Source organism: Trichosurus vulpecula, chromosome 4 (assembly GCF_011100635.1).
Source record: "Trichosurus vulpecula isolate mTriVul1 chromosome 4, mTriVul1.pri, whole genome shotgun sequence".
In the NCBI taxonomy this organism is placed as follows: Eukaryota; Metazoa; Chordata; class Mammalia; order Diprotodontia; family Phalangeridae; genus Trichosurus; species Trichosurus vulpecula.
Window position 1 is genome coordinate 57,687,331 of NC_050576.1, and position 14,957 is coordinate 57,702,287.

The window sequence follows — 14,957 nt, forward strand, 5'->3', positions numbered from 1 at the left end:
TTTCCTTCAAATCTTATCTAGAGAAAGGAAACAAACCGTCTAAATAAAATCCCCATTAGATTTCAGAGGCCTAGACATTAGCAAGTTTGTCCCATAAGTGGCCAGGGTTACACTACCTACTTGTGATGGTTTCTGAACATTAGTGGGGTGTTAGGATGATTCCCCAAATGTCTCTTTCCTTGGAAACACTCAGCAACATTACCTAAGTGTGCCAATAGAAGGAAGAACTCTAAATTTCAAAAGTTCCTTTCCTATATAAGAATGTCCAAATATGACTCTTCCCCATCCTTGTGTAAGGCCAAGCATTGTAAGAGGAAATACAGGAGTGGGTGCAGTTCAGGGTTATGGAAACTGACGATCCAGGTAATGAAATTTGAAGGTGTTATTGAAGTTGTGATAACTCCTCCATAAACTGTAGATTCTAGCTTCATCTTGATTTTCCTGTCTTGTAGCATTCAGATGAATTCGGTTCAACAAATACCAAGTATAGCATGTGTAGTAGCATATTGGGATGAGCATTGAGCAAAACACAAAGATGAATGGATGACATGATCCTTGGTCTCACAGACCTTACACATTCCTAGTAAGGGAGCCAGGGGCAGCTAGGTGGTACAATGAATAGGGTCCTGGGCCTGGATTTAGGATGATTCATCTTACTCAGTTTGAATCTGGCCTCAGATACTTACTACCTGTGTGACTCTGGGCAAGTCACTTCACCTTGTTTGCCTCAGTTTCCTCATCTGTAAAATGAGCTGGAGAAGGAAATGGTAAACCACTCCAGCATCTTTGCCAAGAAAACCCCCAGTGGGATCAGGAAGAGGAAGACATTACTGAAAACAACTGAACAACAAACACCAGAATACAGACACAGGTTGCTAAAAGTCAATCGTATCTAAACTGGTGATTATGAAATTTTATTCTCTCCATTTCTCTGGCAAAAGAGAGATACTAACAAAAAAGGCTTTGTATATCTGAGGAAGGAAAAAATATTTTTAGTTGTAGATGATCACCAGAGGCATCATGGAGAAGGTAACACCTCAGTTAGGGTTGGGTACTGTGCTTTGAAGGTATAAATGGTTGTTGAATGAGGTGGAACAGGAAGGGAATAAGCATTTATATAATACCTGCTGTATTCCTTCTCCTCTCCCTCCTCCCCCTCTTTCCCATCCTCCCTCTTCTTCTTGGCTCTAAACATTTTCCATTTGACTTACTTCATTTCATTTTATTATATATATATATATATATATATATATATATATATATATATATATATACATACACACACACACACATTTATGTATATGTGTGTATATATTAGGCTAAAAATGCAGTGTATCTATAATACTATATAAGTTTCTTTGTTTTCTTTAATGTAGTACCAGTTAAAGCAAAAGCATAGTAATTTTAGTTTCACTACCAAGATCTTCTGAGGGCTTCCCTTCAGCAGAAGAATGGCCTTACTCAAATCTCATGCCATTTTCTTATACTGTAGAAGTAAATTTGTTGGAGGATTGTATTAAATTAAGATGGGCTATGTTTTATTTCAAATGGTCTGAGTTTTCTGTTTGTTTGGAAGCTGGTAGTTTTCTAAGCTTTGGCTCTTACAGGGGAGCAGAAAAATGAGATTAATCAGAAGAGCAGCGAGTATATTCAGTATTGCCCCTGGCTACTAGATCCTAAGCTTTAGCCTCTATCAGAGAAAAAAAAGAGTGAGTGAGCTATTACATTGGGGCAAGTAAGAATTTTAATTAACTGTCTAGTGTAATGGTCTAAGTACTTCTATAGGCTGTTGAAAATGAACACTTGTCAAAAATAGTGGTATTAGTGGAAATTTTTCAGGCTGGTAACACTTTTTGCAGGCCAAGAAATTAAACAAAAAACCCTGATCTGTAAAACTGCCACTAAACATAAGTGAAAATGACCAGTCTGTTGCAAATAAAGGCAGGCCGAGTGCAGATGGCACATGGGCAGCATCAACAGGGAAAAGTAAATTAGGCTTTTAGCATTGTTATATCTGTCACCAAGACTCAGCACGATCTCATGGAAAGGACACTAGAATTCCAGACAGGGCACTGAACTTCTTTTTCTCATTTCTGCCGTGGGGGTTTACTTGATCTTTTCCACAGTTTTCCCCAATGGCCAGAGATGATGACAGTATTAGCCAGTTACCTCCAACACTCACACACACACACACACACACACACACACACCCCTTTGAAAACTACATCTAGGGTTTGTGTTCATTCCATTTTTATTCAGTGTCTCTATTGTTTGACACAATGAGAGGATGGACCTATGAAATGCTCAAAATGAATGGTCTGGGGCTTTTTGGATAGTTCATCTATATTTCCTACGTTCGTTCTTTTTGTCTCAAAGCAATTCATGCACAGAATATGAAAAGTTAAAGACCTTAGAGATGACATAGCCCGATCTCATCATTTAACAGCCCAGGAAAAGAGTGTCTTGTCCAAAGTCATACAGTTTCTGGGGATTCCTGCCTGGCTCATCGTTAGGTAGAATTCAGACTTGGACCTACATCAGCTTACTCTTCCACTGTACCACCCAGATTCTCTGGCTACAGAATGTCTTTGGGCTCCTGAAGATCGATGAGCCCTTTCCCCCAGATTTTGGACCATGCCTGTTTAGTTGGCTCTGTCACTCATCATTCCACCCTCCACCCTGCTTTAAGGAAGGATCCACTAAGGCATTCAGTCAGTAACTTAACAGACATCTACCATGTGTCAGGCACTGTGCTAAACTCCAGGGACACCAAGAAAGACAAAAGACAGTCCCTGCCCTTGTGGAACTTACATCTAACAAGGGAGACAACAAGCAAACATATGTAACAAGCATGCTATAGCATGCAGGATAAATAGTAAATAAGCACTGGAAGAAAGGCATAAGAAATAAGAGGGATTGGGAAAGGCTTTCTGTAGATGGTGTACTGAGTGTTAGGCTTAATGCTACAGCAGTTTCGACCAGCAGTGATGCAGGTCACCAGCCCAGCCACACCATGTGTAAGCATGTAGTGCCCTTCCAGACTTGGGAAAAGAGCAAAGCTTTGAAAGGGAGTCTGACATTAACCACTTGAAATTAGGATCATTTCTGGGCCATCAAAAGTGTCAGAATGGAAATGGTGGCGAGATATCAGTTCATAGAGTAGAGGAGAAATTTTCTCTTCCAATAAACCTGGTTAAAGAATACAGTCTCTCTGTCTCTTTCTTTCTTTCTTTTCTTTCTTTCACTCTCTCCTTTTCTTTCTGTCTCTATCTCTTCCCTCTCTCTGTGTGTGTGCCTCTCTTTTCTTTCTTTCTCTCTTTCTCTTCTCTTTTCTCTCTCTCTCTCTCTCTCTCTCTCTCTCTCTCTCTCTCTCTCTCTCTCTCTCTCTCTCTCTCTCTCTCTGCCCCCCCCCAAAGAAAATGAGACCATGCCTTCGTCCACCAACTCTTGCTCTAATTTGGTAACACCTCATAGCATTACATGGATGCTTTCTGTGGATGGTGATGACAGCGATCTGAGTACATTTCTAGGAATCCAGAGACCCTCATCTTCAGAGAGCTTTTGAGGAGGTCTGATGTCCTGTGCAAGAAAGAGGCTACAGCTGAGGGAGCCCCTCTCTCCTCCTCCAGGATTTCACCAGTATGTCTTAAGCACAGTGGAGGCAACGACAAAAAAAAGCCCATCTGAAAATCAGAGCCTAATCGCTCCCATCTGCTCGAGTGCTGCTTCCCTTTGCTTCTTGCCAGGATGTTTGCCACAGACGCTAAGTAGCACATTATTTTCGATAAGTTGCAATCATTTACTTGAAATCTACTTCTCCTTTAAAATGTCCCCCTGGAAACTCAAATCGGCAGTTGAGAAGCTCTGCTCAGGATAGAATTTGAATGCTTGCACTGAAGATCATGAAAAGTTAAAGCTCTTTGAGTGCCAGGTGTTTATTTGTTCAAGATTCCAGCCACTTGGACTCATTTGGGACTGTGTGGGGGGTGGAGCAGGTAGAACAGTGGGGGACAATCAAGTTGATTAGAGTAGCCCATTAGGTTTCATTTCTTGACAGAGGGGACAAGAGTAGGGGCATGGCGAGGCCACAGTTGAGTGCTTGCTATAGTAGCCTGGAAGGCAAATTTTCACATCTTTTTCCCCATTATGTTAAGCCAAAAACCTTGCTTTGTTCCTTTGTGGAAATATTTCTGCCTATTCAGAGATCTAACTATTAGAGCTGTGTCTCTCTATGTGGAGCTGACATTTTCCATAACTTAGTTGTATCGGTCTTTTTGCTAAAGGTTTTTATCATTCCATACATCTTTCCCAGATTCTCAGCATCGGGATGATTCTCCCTAACTGTTACTCTATTATTTCTCTGGGCTGTTTGCTTTTCAGAAGTGGGCTTGCTTTTGGAAGGCTGCTCTGAAGGTTCTGAACAGCGAGCTTCCTCCTTCTTTCTCACTGTTCTTTAGGTGCAAAGAGGACACTACTGACCTCCTGCCTGTTGGGGCATGTGCTTGGCTTTGGTTTTTTAAGTTGTGCTGTGGCAGAACTGGTCCATGTAGTCTCACGTGCATTTTTAAGGTGTCTGAAGCAAGAGCGGAATTAATTTTTCTATGTAGAGTGAAGTGGAACCATATAAACTCCAAACAGGAGGCTCAACAGTGTCCTCCCACTGGTGACTTCCTGCCTCTACCTCTGTTTCCCCAAACCCTAATGCCAAATAGGGGTGCTATGTCCTCCCGTTAGAAAGTCAGCCTTTCCCTGTACTCCTTTCAGTAATTTCAGTCTCTCTTTCCTGCCCTTCTCTATAATACTGGCTCCAACAGCAAAAGATAGGGTGTAAAACTGGCTTCACGTTGCAATTAGAGGAAATAACAGGATACAAATGATACTCAGGTGGGGAGGTTAAAGGTACACATTCTCATTCATTAATTTGCTTTGACTCAACTTATTCCATTCATCAGGATCTTTCCTTCCAGGTTCATCAGCTTTTCTTTGTACTTCCAGGCAAACATCTCAAACTCTCCCTCCCTCCCCCCCCTCTCCACCCCCCTTTCTCCCTTTCTGTTTCTCACGCTATAAAATATGGCGGCTGGACTCAATGGCCTCAGGTCCTGTCCAACTTAAAATCCAACAACTGGAAAGGAGGGTTAGATTTATATTATGGGAGAGGGGGCTTCAATGCTAAGCTAAGGAAATTGTATTTGAAATGAGGCTACTGAAAGGTTTTGAACAAATGAGTGGTTATGTTTGGATCTGCACATGAGGAGGGTTATTTTGGGAAAAGTGTAAAGGATGGAATGGAGAGGACAGAGACTGGAAGTGATGAGATCAGTGAGGAAGCTATATTAAGCTCTAGTCGAGAGCCTGAACTAGAGCAGTGGCAGCCTGAGTGGGGAGAATGGGGAGAAGGCTCCAGGTAAGATTTTTGGAGAAATTGAGAGTGGGAACTTTGCTATTGATTGAATGTGGTGGAGGAAGGGAGAAGGGAGCATTCGTGTTTTGAGAGAAGGAATAGTTGATGAACTGGATTCCAACAAGCCAGAAAGATTCCCAGTTTCAAACTTCAAGGATAAAATTGTTTGGAAAATAAGAGAAAATCCAGTCTGCTGTTTTTGTGTTTGTGAGTATGGTGAGAGGGAGAGGAACTGAACCTGTGATGTCATTAGTCTCAGTCTGTGAACTTGAAGAAAACAAAACAAAAAGAAAACTGTAATTTAACACAGGGTGTTCCAAAAATCTAAGTGGACTTTTAAGTTACCAAAGCATAAAAGTGCACTGAGACTTTTGGAATACCCTGTATTCCTTCTGGAATTTGTTTAATGCACTTAAAAGCATTATTTTGAGGAAAAGAGAATCCCCAAGGGGGTATATGATGCAGAAAAAGTTCAGATACCTGGGTGAGGAGATGCCCTGTACCAATGCATGTTTTTGCCTTCTCTACCTCCTGTGCTCTTAGAGAGTTGCTTAGACCATTGGAGCATTAATTGAGTGGAACTAAAGTCTTCCTGGGTTTAAGGTTGGCTCCCTTTCCATTGTAACCCACTGCCTGTGCTGTCAATGTGTTGTTTAGTCATTTTTCAATTGTGTCCCACTCTTTGTGACCCCTTTGGGGGCTTTCTTAGCAAAGATTGTGGACTGGTTTGCCATTTTTCATTTGACAAATGAGGAAACTGAGGCAAACAGAGTTAAGTGACTTGCCCAGGGTCTTACAGCTAGAAAGTGTCGGAGGCCAGATTTGAATTCTACTCTTTCTGACTCCAGTCCCAGCACTCTATCCACTGTGCCACCTAGCTGCCCCCACTGTGAATGTAGGGACCCCTTGTTAAAAGCAGGTAATATAAAAGCACTGGCAATCAAGCCAGCAAAACAACCATAAATATCATAGGTTAGGAATAAAACCATAGAAAACACCAATAACAATCATAAGTTAGAAGGAAAACAATAACTACCATGCTAATAATAGCAATGGTGCACAGGTAGTAAAAACTGCAATGTTGGCTACAGGATGTGGAGGCCCATTATATAAACTCATCAAAATCTAAGTGTTTTGTCTTTCCTTTCAGTCTTTCCAGCCATTAACAAAGGGCTAAGCCCAGAATAGACCTTATATCGACCTCAGGGAAAGCCCAAAGGGATGTCTGAAACAGGTGGAGAAAATCCCAAGGGTCTCCCCAGATAGCTGTGGAGTCTGACGCCTTAGAATCACCTTCGCCTCGATATCACCCGTGAACATAAAGAGAGGCCCTTTCCTACTTTTGACTTCTTCTCTTTTTATAGAGATTTGAAAGCAATCATTAAAAATCACTCCCAGGCTGCCTTGTCTGACATGAGGTGAGATTTCAGCAGAGTTAAGTAGTTCCCAGAAGGGCTTTTCAGATTTCCAGAAGGACTCTGGCCCTTATGTGCAATCACTGATGGGCAGGGAGAACTGTGAATCTTCCCAGCTCAGCAGGACCGGAGTGGGGGTTGCCACAAGCTGTGTACATGGTCTGAATGAGAGAGATTTCTGATTTTAGAGGCAGCATTCTCCTATATGATTAAGAACAAGAAGGAAATAGAAACAGCAAGGGGTGACGAGGAGACAAGAAGAGAGAAGGGGAGAGAGAGAGGAGAAACTTTGTGATCTATTTCTGGGGACTTTTTAAAAAAAGAGGCTTTGTTGGTTATACATGCGTAGATTTTCTCTGTTTCATTATTCTGGCATTCGGTGAACAAACCTTTTAAAACTAGCACTAACCAGCAAAATCTTGAACATACAGGAATATAATTTTCTCCCCTCCCTACCTTTGCTGTGGTTCTTCCTGCATACCACTGCTCAGATAAATTATTTTTAAATCCAAAACTTTCAACATGTGATTTGGAAAACACGGATGTGATTTCCAATGTCTCAAATTCACTTTCCCCATAGATCCTTCCCTAACCAGACACATTTCTGCACAGTGACTTTCTTTTGTAGCAGCGATCTGGGATCTGTGTCCTAATAGAAAGCCACATTTGACATGGACACTTGCTGATGGATGAAGCCATAGTCTCGTAGAGGAATCATCATTCCTCTGTGATTGCTTCATGTCTTGATTTGGAGAAGAGAGGATGAAGCTTCACACACGATGATCAAGAAAGTCGTGGAACTTCCTGCTTTCTTCCCTGAATATACGTGAGAGGAAGCAACCAACCTTGAGGACTCCAACCCAGACATTTTGAGGTGAATGAGCAAGAAAATACAGGTCTGAACTAGTGAGGACCAGAGTCCCCCATTCTGCCTAGCACATGGGCATTTATCCAGAGAGGAATCAGCGAGTTGCCTAGCGCATTAGCGTTCTCTATGCCAGCTGGCCAAGGGACACGCAGTGTGCCAAGCAGGGAAACGTGTGAATGGGATCCACGCCCATACATCCCTTGAGACAGTCAGGGAGGAAAAGTGGGAAATGTAAGTGGTCCATTATATCTAGACAGTACCATGACCAGATCAGAAGAATCAGGATGAGACCTGTTTAAAAAGAAACAGTAACAAAATATCCCTTAGGTTATTCACATAAAAATCTCAGTGTGGAATTTCAAAATTTTGCTGTTGGTTGACTAAAGTCCCCAACCTCCTAGGGAAGATAGACTTTGATCTATCTGATTTGACAGAAATGGAAAAGAGATGATTGAAAGGGGGTAAATATTTCTCACCATTGAGAAAGAGAAGGCCAGAGAATCAAATATGTTTACTGAAAACACCTGGCTGAGTTACTTTGACTATAAATGACTATGAAACTGTGGTTCAGAACATGTGAAGTGTTAGATCTTGCCATTGACCAGAGCTCTTTAGTCCTAAAGATTCAAATCATCTCAGCTCTGGAGTGAAGAAATTTCTTATTTGGGAAGAGAAGTAACAATGTAGGACATAAAAGAAAGCAAATGATCCGGGCAGGAGGAGTCAAAGCACTCATTTTTGTGAGAAGGAATTCAAGGTAGTTTCCATGTAGTTGCAATCAAATCTCATGGGGGAGCCTCATCCCAGGACTTTCCTGTTCTCGCTTCTGAATTCTTGGATGCTACCGCATCCTCCCGTTATCATGAACATACTTAGCTGTTTACATCTCCCAAGAAGAACCCAGGCTCCCTCGGGAAAAGGTCTATTTTTCATTTTTTTTTCTTACCCTAGCACCTAGAACAGTGCTTTGTATGTGGTAGGAGGACAGCAATTGGTTCTGTGATTTCAGTGATATGGAGAACTCAGAGCTGAGGAAACTTTCTCTTCCATAGTATTTCTTAATAACTTACAGTCTTTGAGAATTGTCCAGAACACTGGGAAGTGTAAGTGACTTAGTGACTTGTCTAGGGTCCCACAGACAATGTGTCAGAGACTTGATTTGTATAAAAGGGTTTAAGTACAAGGCCATGTACCATATGTGTGGCATAGATAATAAATGCTATGGGACTACAGAAGTTGGAGACATCTCTTCCCAGTAGGAAGGTCCTTATGGGGTAATCAAAAACGTTTTATAGAGAAGGATATTAACCTCAGTGTTAAAGGCTAGGTAGGACTTTGTTAGGTGGCGGTGGGGTGCGGAAATCATTCTAGGTATAGGGATGAATAAAGATCCAGACATAGGGGCATTCAAGGCACATTCAGAGGAAGTACATCATGGTCTATAGGAAAGTAGTGGTAGATAAGACTGGAAAGACTGGAAAATCAGGTTGAAACCAGATAGTAGAAGGCCTTGAATGTTGAGCAAAAGAATTTAGAATTTTATCCTACAGGCAATAAGTGGCTATTGAAGGATTTTGAACTGTGGAGCAAGGGGATCAAGATGGTGTTTTAGGAAGAAAAATCCAGTGACACTTCAGGACAGATGAGAGGAGACCATAGAGGCAAAAGACACCAGTTAGTAGAAATTTCATATTGTCAAGACAAAAGGTAATGAGGGACCTACAACTTTAGTAGCTCTGCGAATGGGAAGGAAGGGACATGCATGTGGTAGAAACACTGTGAAGGGAAAATTCACAGAAGTTGACAGAGGATTTGATGTCAGGGCAAGAGAGAGCAAGAAGTCAAAGATGATTGAGGTTTCATACCTGAAGGACTGGGAGATTATCAACTCCCTAATTCCAATAGTGCTTTTCTGGTCCCCAGGAATTTGATCAGTGTCTGGTGAAATGCTAGGCATGAGGTACAGAGAGTGCTAGTAAGTTTGGCAAAATGGAGTCATAAGCTAGTACCGCCCCTCCTGAGAAGGATATCCGGTTACACATATTCCTGGGAAACTAGAGGGTGCCTCTCATTCAATAATATCTACATGTGCCAAACTTCATATGGGAAAGGGGTTTGGGGGAGATTAGAAGAGAAGGGAATGGGAGGAGAAAGAAGGGGGAGAGAGAGAGAGAGAGAGAGAGAGAGAGAGAGAGAGAGAGAGAGAATGAGAATGGAGAGAGAAACTTTCCAGACCACAGTGCGTTGTATAGTCAGTCATTTAAGTTCCCAAAGACACCTTGCCTGCATCTGAAGCATATGAAGGCAGAGTCAGGACAGAGAACTTTTAATGCTTTAGAGCCTACAAGGCTTAACATCCCAGCCTTTTTCTATCTTAAACATCAAAGAGATCCAGAGAACATTAGTGCATGCATCTATGCATCTTCCCAGGGTACTTAGGGTACTTAGGAATGCAATATTAGGGGTGTGAGGGTGGGGAGCACAAACTACCCAACTTTGCCATATTGGTGATCTTATCAAGAATGAAAACTACCCTTCTCTGAATACTTGTCCTACCTGTGGAAGTTCAGGGGTGAGGAACAGGCATTTAAAACAGTACATATAAGTGACCCCCACAAACACACACACACACACACACACACACACACACACACACGCACACACGTATCCGAGCATCTCACACACACCTTTAGCACAGGTTATCCTTTGTGAAGAAAGAGTTCCCTCTAGTGGAGATCAGCCAAACATGTTTCAGCTCTAGAGCAGGCAAGGACAAAACCCACACCAAACCCCTCTCCCTGGAAGTCTGAATGTGCCTTTGGGTCTGGTTTGTTTTTCTCCTTCTGTGAAAAAAAGCAGCAGCTCCTCAGTCTCAAGACCTGGCTGTCATTGCCATGACATTCCCTTTCTCTTACAAGTCCTACAGAAGAATTAAATCCAGGGCTGGCATTGGGATCCAGGCTGTTGCAATAAACAGCTGCTTTCCAAAGGGCCAGCAACAATTTTGGTTTAAAGTGAACAGTTGTCTTGACAAAGGCTCTCCTATGAGAGGATGCTGTAGTACCCCAGGACAGTCTTAAGGACGGTGGGCTTCTCCTTCAGGACCTTTGATCAGCCGAGTAGATGCTTTCATGGGTTGTTCTATACCAACCCTGAATTCACCGGAGTTGACAAATAAAAGAAAAATGGAAATATAGGTGCCTGTGCATCAAAAAGCCCATAAGTACTGCACAAACAGATGACTTGTTCCTTTAACAACCTTGTTTCAGGCCAAGCTGTTGCACCAGGGGATACAGTCAGAGGGGAGGCCGTGGGGGGAGGTGCCTGCGGGGCTCATCAGGGGCTCGGGGTCCTGATCATATGTGATGGTTTCTGGATTAGGTAACTGCTCCACTGGTTGAAATTGGATCTAGGAGGATGAATGTTAACATCTCTGGTGTCCTGGTGAAAGGTTCATTTGAGTCTTGCATGGTGCTGTAGAGATAAAAAGGAGCTTTTAAATAATCATTTTGTCTCCTCCTCGCCAGAGTGCAAGCTTCCAGCAATAAATAGGGGATATCAGATCTGCTTAGACACATCACCCTTTTCATTTATTTATTTAATGTGGGGAGGATTTTTTTTAACTGACTAGCTGAACTGATTCAGTGTGAAGGAAACCCAGTACCCACTTTTCTCTTGGTATATTTCCTTTCATTCTCTAGGTACTCACGTGCATATAATACCTTTTATGCAGCCATTACAGACACTGGCCTCTACTCTAGATCCATCAGAGCCAAGCGATTCTTTCTAAAAATAAAAAAAAATAATCTCTTCTTGATTAGATTGTCCTGAACTTTTAAAAAAATCTGCTATTTCTGTATTCATTCCTTGTTTTGGATTTGTTTTATTTGGTAGATACATAGGCTGGTTTGGTTCATTTGTGTTGCTTTTCCCCCTCTTTCTGTTCTTCTCCTCTTCTTTGTGTCCCATTTCAATCTCTGTATTTTGTCGTTTTCTCATTTTGGATTTCGAGCACAAATGCAGGCAAGGTATGTTACAGGACATTAAAATTCTAGCATACTAAGTTCTTATTGGTCAAATCGTAAAAGAAACATAACCCAGTGAGCCCGAGTTTCTTCTTTAGAGCGTTCGCTTGCATGATCACTAAAATGACAATTTCCAAGCTATTTGATATTTTGTCCAGCTCACATAGGTTTGCTTTTCCCAACCAAATATATAGTTTCAATCCTGAATAATGAAATTGAGTCAGTACAGAATAGATCTTTAAAAGCTATGGCAGCCCATAGAATATTGTGGAAATACAACATGTTTATGTTGAAGGCTAACCCTGGGCATCATTACATCCTTATTTCTATGTTTATTTTGTGCCACTCATGCCTGAATGTAAGAGAATATTTGGTATGATCTTGGAAATCTTCTTATTAATACTATTTGTTATGCAGCAGATATTTTTCATTATTAAAGCAATTAACATTTACTAAGTAAAAAAGAAATACCCAAAAGCCATGTAAACAAAGTCCCCCTCTTTGAACAAATCGTTAGCATAGAGTGACAAGAGATTGCTGGGCTCTGATTCCAAGTATTTGGGCTGGTTTCAGTTTTTTTCCTCCTTAGTTCTAAAGCAAATGGTGAACGATACTCAGATTTTTTTTTGTAAAATATTTGTTAACCATTAATTCTCCATAGCACTTTAGAAATTCCAATGAATAAATGTAGTGAAATAGGATATAAATGTCAAATATTGTTGAAGGTACAGTTTTCAGTCTTAGACCAATGGATACATGGTTTAATCTGTTTTCTTAGTCCCTGAAACAATGCAAATTATAAAGCATTCATGGCAGCCTATCCTTTGTGACTGTTAATATAGTCTGTCCATAAAATTCCCCATAAGGGGTCCATCTAACAGGAAAGTCAAGAAGCCCTTTCTTGCATCCTATGGACATTGTGTGGAAACCAATGGAACATGAGGATTGACTACTTCTCACTTTGGTTGGAGCAACATGGTTATAACAGTGTGCCAGATTTAGAGTCACAGGAATTGACTTGGAAGCCTGCTTCTGCCAGCTACTCTTTTTTGTCACACATACTTTCTGTGTGACCTTGGGCAAAACACAGGACCTTTCTGCCCCTCAGTTTCTTCATAGATAAAATAAAATAGAGTAGATGACCTCAAGGACCCCTTCCCATGGTAGATTTATGATCCTATGATCCTCTGTTCAGGCCATACATTTTCTGGTGTCCCTTACTTCTCTTCTTCCTTAACTCATACACATACATACACAAAAATAGTCATCTGGATTTTTTGCGGGTTTTTTTTTCTTTTTTAAACACACAAATAAAAAATAAACCCTAAGGACTCTGTCAGAAAATATAGTCATCCCTTCCATTTCTGTTGAATACATGTCCAGATGAAAAAGTTAGGGATGAACTAGTACTGAACTATCTGAGAGAGAGAGAGAGAGAGAGAGAGAGTGAGAGAGAGAGAGAGAGAGAGAGAGAGAGAGAGAGAGAGAGAGAGAGAGAGAGAGAGAGAGAGAGTAGGAGAGACGTTTTTTGAGCACCTTTGAGCCCCATGTACATAGTACATAGCTGGAATTGTGCATGTTTCTCCTTTCCATGGTTCTTTGTCAGTCAAGGGTTATTGTCTGTGTCTTGCTTCCTTCCCTTCCCTTCCAGATGGATAAGGTCACTGCTGTCTTTTCCTTTAAAAAAAGGGAAAGAGAAAGAGAAAGATTTCCCACGGTCTTCCCCAAGAAAACCTTTCCATTATATACAGGGAGTTGTAGTCAGGTCCTATAAATGATATAGTGCCCTGAAAAAGCTCAGTTTCTCTTCACATTGGGTTCACATCTACTTTCCCTGGGACAACCTTGTGGAGATGACTTTTGTAAGCTTCAGAGACATGTAGAATTAGGAAGAAACTCTCAGGGCTCAACAGATGTATTCTACCTTCAACTACTTTTATGGTTTTTCCAACATGACCTGGAAATAGCAGCCACCCTATCCTCTAATCCTCAGCTCATTACCCCAGAATACACTGGGTAATTGGATTCTAACTACCACCTCCTAGAAACTTAAAAGCTGGCCTATTATTCTCACTGTCTCTGTCTCTGTCTCTTGCCCCCCCCATCTCTCTCTCTCCCTCCCTCTCCCTCCCTCTCTCTCTCTCTCTCTCTCTCCCTCCCTTTCCCTCCCTCTCTCTCTCTCTCTCTCTCTCTCTCTCTCTCTCTCTCTCTCTCTCTCTCTCTCCACCTCTCTCTCTCCACCTCTCTCTCTCCCTCCACCTCTCTCTCTCCCTCTCCCTCTCCCTCTTCCTCTCCCTCTTCCTCTCCCTCTCCCATGCATCCCCTTAATAAGGTCTTGCCTATTACATTTAAGTTATGATTTTAAGGCATATTGTATGCAAGTTGCATATAAAATAAATGGGAAGTTGTAGATACTGCTGTATTCACAGCAACACTTTTATAGAAGTTAAAAAAAACTAGAAAAAAGTTTTGGTTTTTTTACACTTGGGGACTGTCTGAACAAATTGTGATATATGAATATAATGGAATTTTGTCGTGCCTCAAAAAAACAATAAATATGAAGAATTTAGAGAAACATGGGAAGACTTATTAGGACCATAGAGCATATGATCATGGATCTTCCCCCACTTCCTAGTTCCCCTTCCGTCCCAGCACTCTGATTTTTGAAAAGTGACTTGCATAAGGAGATTTTGCCTCCACCACCACCAGGATGTGGGGCAGACTACATGCTGTGTTGGGGTTTCTCCATGCTGGTTAGGTCCTTGTGTATTATGGAAGTGACTCCATCTTGGTCATTGTGGAGTTGTCGATGTGTATTTTATAGTATAAAGAAGCTTAGTAGATGTGAAATAAGTGACCTCTTTGATACGGGTGTACCCTCCATCAGTGATGATTGTGACCCATGGCACTTTCCCATGCTTTGCAATTCGTCGTCTGGTCATAGCAAAGGTTCTCTCTGGGGAGGATTCTCCCAATAGGCTGAAGGCTTTCTGTGCCCTTTCATATTTCAGGGTAAAAAGGGATACCCCCAGGGCTGTCTTTTGTTATTTCTTGCTCTCACTCCCTGACAGATCCCCCTCCTTTTTTGATCTCTTGTGGCAAGGTGACTAGGCAAGGAAGCAAGCATTTTTAAGGATTTACTATGTTGCTTCTTGCTTATAGATGAAATTAAAATTTAGCAGAAAATTTGAATAAATCGTGATCATAATAAAGCTAACATTTATGTGCTGCTTACGATGTGCCTG

General features: G+C 41.6%; 1 protein-coding gene across 3 annotated transcripts in view; it reads left to right on the forward strand.

Annotated features, from left to right (window-relative positions):
* Window positions 1–14,957, forward strand: part of PBX1 (PBX homeobox 1) — a 329,301-nt gene that overhangs the window by 252,202 nt on the left and 62,142 nt on the right. The gene's annotated exons all lie outside the window — the stretch shown is intronic.